The following is a 6,781-nucleotide window of genomic DNA, read 5'->3' on the forward strand; positions in this document are numbered from 1 at the left end:
CTGTCTATTTTGAGTCCACTCAACAGTTTAGGTGGTTGTGTTGATAGCGTTGAGAGTTAACTTGTCGGTGGTAGCACTGCTAGCAGCCTGCTAAGGATCCGTGCTCAAAGCGCTCGCGACCAGTGGTTGGCCCCGACAGGGCTCCAACATGCGTAGAGTGGTCAGTTTATAAAAAGCCAAGCATAGTAAAACGAAGGGATAGCATAAGTTCATGCAACTACTTAAGAGTGCTATTACATCATGAAAAGTAGCAAGGACATAACACAAGTCCTAAAATGTATCTTTTGTTTGGCAGCATTACGGCGAACAGAATGAAGGAGTTTAATCCCGGCAAACTCCTTGGACCCGGGGCACCCGAAGAACCTTGTCGGCCAAAGGCTGGACAACTTGTGCAGCGCAGAAGTGCCTGTTCCTGCTGGCAGCTTCTTGAAGGCTTCAAAAAGATCAATGTCGGGATGACGCTGAGTAGGTTTGACCAAGATTGTGAGGATATCGTCTCGAGCAAACTTTCGGGATTCGTTGGTGAAGCTGGCCGATTTGTCGTCTTCGTGTGTCTTCAGTCTATCGATCAGGCCCTCAAAGAAGTGTGCCAGCTTGATGCTCGGGGCTTCATGCTCGTTGACGGTGAAGGTCCAGCTCTTCATGTTCATATTGGCAATCTGGGAGGAGATGCACATTCGGCTATGTTGACCAGGCTCTTCAACCAGAGGTTGTACCGATCAACCTGGTGCTTAAGCTTGAGCTCTGCCTCCTTCCGGAGAGTCCCTGCAGTGTTAACTTCCTCCGTGAAGACCCTCTCTCGGTACTTGGCTAGCTCGAGGTCCTTCTCCTAAGTGGTGAGCTCAGTGCTTATCACATACTTCTCAAAGCGACGATGTTTTTCAATCTTATTATCATTTGTCGAAGCTTTGATCTATATGTTGTCATCAATTACGAAAAAGGGGGAGATTGAAAGTGCAACTATCCCTAGGTGGTTTTGGTAATTCATAACAACATATAGCTCATTGAGCTAATGCTATTCCAAGACTATTATTTCAGGGAAGCTCAATGAATGGCATGGCATGGATGATGAAAGTGGATCCCTCAAAATACTAAGGACAAAGGATTGGCTCAAGCTCAAAAGCTCAAGACTCTTCATTTTATATTTTAGTGATCCAAGATCACATTGAGTCTATAGGAAAAGCCAATACTATCAAGGAGGGATGAGGTGTTGCTTAATGAGCCTCTTGCTTCATGTGCTTAGTGATATGCTCCAAAACCCTCAGCTACTTTCTCACAATCCACAAATGACCTAAACCTAAAGCCAAAATCGGTCACACCGATTCTTCCTATCCGGCGCCACCGATTTCAAGAGTCATAGCCACTGCCACAAACCCTAGGCAAATCGGTCCTACAGATAGGGATCTCGGTCTCACCGAGATGGGATTGTAATCTCTCCGTTTCCTTTCGTAACGTTTCGGTCTAACCGAAGTGAGCGATTGGTCCCACCGAGATTGCAATGTAAACTCTCTGTTTCCCTTTTGTAACATTTTGGTCTCACCGAAAAGAGCAAATCGGTCCCACCGAGTTTACCTGGCCAACTCTCTGGAAAGCTTATTACCAAAATTGGTCTCACCGAGTTTGTGTAATCGGTCTTACCGAGATTATGTTACGCCCTAACCCTAACCGAATCGGTCTCACCGAGTTGCATGTCAGTCCCACCGAAAATCACTAACGGTCACTAGGTTTACTAAATCGGTCCGACCGAGTCTGTTGAATCGGTCCCACCGAGTTTGGTAAATTGTGTGTAACGGTTAGATTTTGTGTCGAGGCTATATATACCCCTCCACCTCCTCTTCATTCGTGGAGAGAGACATCAGACTAAACCTACACCATTTCTGAGAGAGAACCACCTACTCATGTGTTGAGGCCAAGATATTCCATTCCTACCATATGAATCTTGATCTCTAGCCTTCCCCAAGTTGCTTTCCACTCAAACCCTCTTTCCACCAGATCCAAATCCTATGAGAGAGAGCTGAGTGTTGGGGAGACTATCATTTGAAGCACAAGAGCAAGGAGTTCATCATCAACGCACCATTTGTTACTTCTTGGAGAGTGGTGTCTCCTAGATTGGCTAGGTGTCACTTGGGAGCCTCCGACAAGATTGTGGAGTTGAACCAAGGAGTTTGTAAGGGCAAGGAGATCGCCTACTTCGTGAAGATCTACCGCTAGTGAGGCAAGTCCTTCGTGGGCGACGGCCATGGTGGGATAGACAAGGTTGCTTCTTCGTGGACCCTTCATGGGTGGAGCCCTCCATGGACTCGCGCAACCGTTACCCTTCATGGGTTGAAGTCTCCATCAACGTGGATGTACGATAGCACCACCTACCGGAACCACGCCAAAAACATCCGTGTCTCCAATTGCGTTTGAATCCTCCAAACCCTTCCCTTTACTTTCTTGCAAGTTGCATGCTTTAATTTCCGCTGCCCATATACTCTTTGCATGCTTGCTTGATCTGTGTGATGATTGCTTGACTTGTCCTAAGATAGCTAAAATCTGCCAAACTCTAAAATTGGGAAAAGGTTAAGTTTTTAATTGGTCAAGTAGTCTAATCACCCCCCTCTAGACATACTTCAAGGTCCTACAAGTGGTATCAGAGCTTTGGTCTCCATTTGCTTTGATTTCCATAGCTTTTGGTGGTCATAGCCTTGGTTTCACAACCTAGGATAGTAAGGCATCTAGCGAGGGAAATTATCACCGTAGAGGTCCTTACTTTGATGGTACTAATTTTGCTAGTTGGAAGCATAAGATGAAAATGCATATTGACATAACCCCGCCGTTTGGGCAATTATTTGTATTGGCTTGCAAGGTGAATTCTTTGATGGGAGAGAGCCGAACCGTGAAGCTAATGCGGAAGAATTGAAGATGCTGCAATACAACACTCAAGCTTGTGATATCATCTTCAACGGATTGTGCCCCGAAGAATTCAACAAAATCAGCCGTCTTGAGAATGCAAAGGAAATTTGGGATACTTTGATTGATATGCACGAAGGTACCGAATCCGTCAAGGAATCCAAGTTGGATGTGCTCCAAAGTCAGCTTGACAAATTCAAAATGAAGGATGGTGAAGGTGTCGCTGAAATGTACTCTAGGCTTGCTCTTATTACAAATGAGATTGCCGGCTTAGGGAGTGAAGAGATGACCGACAAATTCATCATCAAGAAGATCCTAAGAGCATTGGATGGAAATTATGATACCGTGTGCATATTGATCCAAATGATGCCAAACTACAAAGATCTCAAGCCAACGGAAGTCATTGGAAGAATTGTTGCTCATGAGATGTCACTCAAGGATAAGGAGGAACTTCACAACAAGTCAAGTGGTGCTTACAAAGCCTCAAGTGAAGCCCCCGCATCATCAAGTGAGAAACAAACCTTCAATGAAGAATTGAGCTTAATGGTGAAGAACTTCAACAAATTCTACAAGAGTAGAAGCAAAGAAAGAAGCTCCAAGTCAAGGTATTACCATGACAAAAGATCTTCTAGTCGAGAGCGCAATTGCTACAATTGTGGGAGGCTTGGACACTATTCCAATGAGTGTGCGGCACCCTACAAAAGAAGAGAAGACTCTCCAAGAAGAAGAAGCAAAAGAGAAGAATCACCATCAAGAGAGAGGAGGAGTAGAGATGATCGTTATGAACGAAGACCCTCACGGAGAAGCAAGGATTCGGAAAGGAAGGACAAGTCATCAAGGAGCTACACAAAACAAAGACATCAAGCTCATGTTGGTGAATGGGTATCCGACTCCGACTCCGACAATCACTCCGAGAGAAGCTATCACTCCGACTCCGAACATACTCAAGATGAAGGTGTTGTTGGTCTAGCACTTGTGTCAACCAACTCCTACGACATATTTGATTCACCGAATGAAGGAATTGGAAGATGCTTCATGGACAAAGGTCCAAAGGTAACACATCCTGAGTATGTTGATTTCAATAGTGATGAAGATGACTTGCTTGTGGATGATGATTTACTTGTTGACAACTCTAGTGATGAATACTATGATGAAACGGCAATTAATCATGCTAATCAAGATAAAACAAATGACAATGATAAGGAGAAAATTGAGCTTCTAACTAAAGAACTAAACACTCTTAAGTTGGCTCATGAAACTATCTTCGAAGATCATCGAGAACTTTTAAGGGCTCATGAGAAGTTACGCTTTGAAAAGCTCAATCTTGAGCAAGAGCATGAGTTCTTAAAAGCAATCAATGATGATCTCCATAAGAAAAGTTCTTCTTACATTGCCAGGCATTTACTCTTATCTACTTACATGCCTCAAGTCAAGTCTAGTAACAAGTACAAGAAAGATACTTCCCCTAGTAGTAACATTAATAATGTCAATATTGTTGCTTATAGTAGTTCTCTTGATTCCACTAATGATTCTCTTAGCCAAGTTACACTTGAGCAAGAAAATAGCTTATTGAAGGGAATTATAGAGAAAGGTGTCTACAAGAGCCTTGCCGGGAGTAAGCAATTTGAGGAAATTGTACGCAAGCAAGGAAGACACCGGAAGAATCAAGGTGTTGGTTTTGAACAAAAGTTCAATGCCAATGGAGTTGAGTGGGAAGAAGATCAATACCCCAAGATGAAGTTTGTTCCTCAACAAGAGAAGTATGATCCTACTTCCTTCGAGGGAACACAAGCACAAGATGATCTTCCACCACAAGACCACAAGAACAAAGGCAAGGACAAGCTTTAAGAAGAGATTGATGCATTTGAAGAAGCACCTAAGGCCTCGTTCAAGTGGATTCCCAAGACTACGTTAAGTTCTACTTCATCAAGTACAACTACAACTCCAAGGATTCCCATCAAGATGATGTGGATCCCTAAGAAGAAGAACTAGAGAGTTCTTGAGGGTGACTCCGCCAACATTCTTCACTCATATCATTATGGCAAGGACAAGTGCAATCAACTTCCACATCTTGCACTAGTTCAAGGAGTCACAAACCCTCTTGTTGGTAAGACAAGGGACAAGGTAACCTAATGCTTTCATAGACACCATCTTGTGTGTGCATCACTCTATGTCTATGGATATCCTTGTTTGTTCCTTGTGGGACTAACCCGTGTAGGTACTGAAAGTGCAACTCAATCCAAGGGATTGCTCCAAATGATCTACATCAACATTGAGCATCCACATCTTCAACACCTACATGAAGTCATCATCGACAAAACCCAAGGTTAGTTTATCCCTCTAAGGGGGGATCTCACATCTAGGGGGATCTTAACTCTAAGAATTGAGTCAAAGCAACTCTAATGGTGTGAACACATCAATGCATTATGTAAAAGTGGTAACCCCACTTGAGCTTAAACGATGAGTATGACCTATGATCAAATGTTCTTATTTGACTCCTAAGTCAATATACTCATATATAGATGACCTAGTCATCGCCAATTGTTTGATAGATGCTAGAATTGGTTGTGCATGCTTTGCCACATATTTCATTTGCCATCTTATTGTGTGAGCATGTTGGTGCATATTTTACTCATTTAAGGACATCCACTTGTTGTTTTGATTGTTTGGTTCTTTCTTCTTTTGGCCAAGTGGATGGACAAGAATGCCTAAGAACCTTCTCTAGCTATCTATGCTTTTCTCGTCTCAAACTCTATTCATGATACATCACAAAACTTGATCAAGTCAGATTCGAACCACTCTGTGTGAGGAGCACTCGGAGTCTCCGATTCGTCATAGACTTAAACTTCCAAAACTTCTTTGTGATTCTCGTTCTGACCGATTCCTCCATTTCGGTCCTACCGAGATCATTAAGTCGATCTAAGTTTTCAATCTCGGTGCAACCGATTTGAACTTTTCGGTCACACCGAGTTGCTGTAACTGTACACGGTTATGCATCTCGGTGCCACCGAGTTGTTCCACTCGGTCACACCAACAGGGTCGGGCTATATATATAGTCACGGGCAAAAATTTGGAAATTCCTTCGAACCCCTTCGCCCGCGCAATAGCTCGCTCTGCCTCCAAGGTCTCCGGATCGTCTCCTCGTCGCCAGCCGCCTCCTGTCGCTGGTCTCTGCCGCCATCAATGGAATTCAACCCCGCCGTTGCCGCCGTAGCGAGTTCATCGCCAAGCTAGGGTATGGACTCGATCACTGTGCTATCCTCGTCTTATTCCTAGCACATTGTGTTCTTATTGATTCTTGCCACGATTGAAACACTCCTATCTAGTCAATGCAATCCGTAGATTAGATGAGATTCAAAATTTTAGGGTTAGGTTTCCGCCGAAACCATCTCGGACCCACCGAGTTGAAAAACTCGGTCCTACCGATTTGGCTTATGCCATTGCACTAGTAACTCTCGGTCTGACCGAGAATTGCTAATCGGTGCGACCAATTTTAGGACTTTGTGAAACCCTAGCAGTCTCGGTGCCACCGAACTGTGACTCGGTCCAACCAAGTTCATCAGTTTAGGTTCCAAAACTGCTTCGGTATCACCAAGTTTGAAAATCAGTTGATCCGAAATGCTTTCTGTGGAAAACTAAAACTTAATTTTTGAATCATTCTTCTGCAAAAATCTCTGCATTTTGTGATGCTCATCCACTCTATCTCATCTATAACTCTTCACAGGGTCAGCAGTCAGTGTTTGCAGCATGTCAGACCAGAATGACAGCTAGAACAGATCAGCAGAGCAGATTCACATGAGTGAGGGCACTAGTCCCTCCAACACTTCAGATGAAGGCAGCAGAAGCACTCCTAGCAACCTGCCTAAGGCTTCTACCAGGCAAAGGAAGA

The sequence above is a fragment of the Triticum dicoccoides genome, chromosome 5B, assembly GCF_002162155.2.
Source record: "Triticum dicoccoides isolate Atlit2015 ecotype Zavitan chromosome 5B, WEW_v2.0, whole genome shotgun sequence".
In the NCBI taxonomy this organism is placed as follows: domain Eukaryota; kingdom Viridiplantae; phylum Streptophyta; class Magnoliopsida; order Poales; family Poaceae; genus Triticum; species Triticum dicoccoides.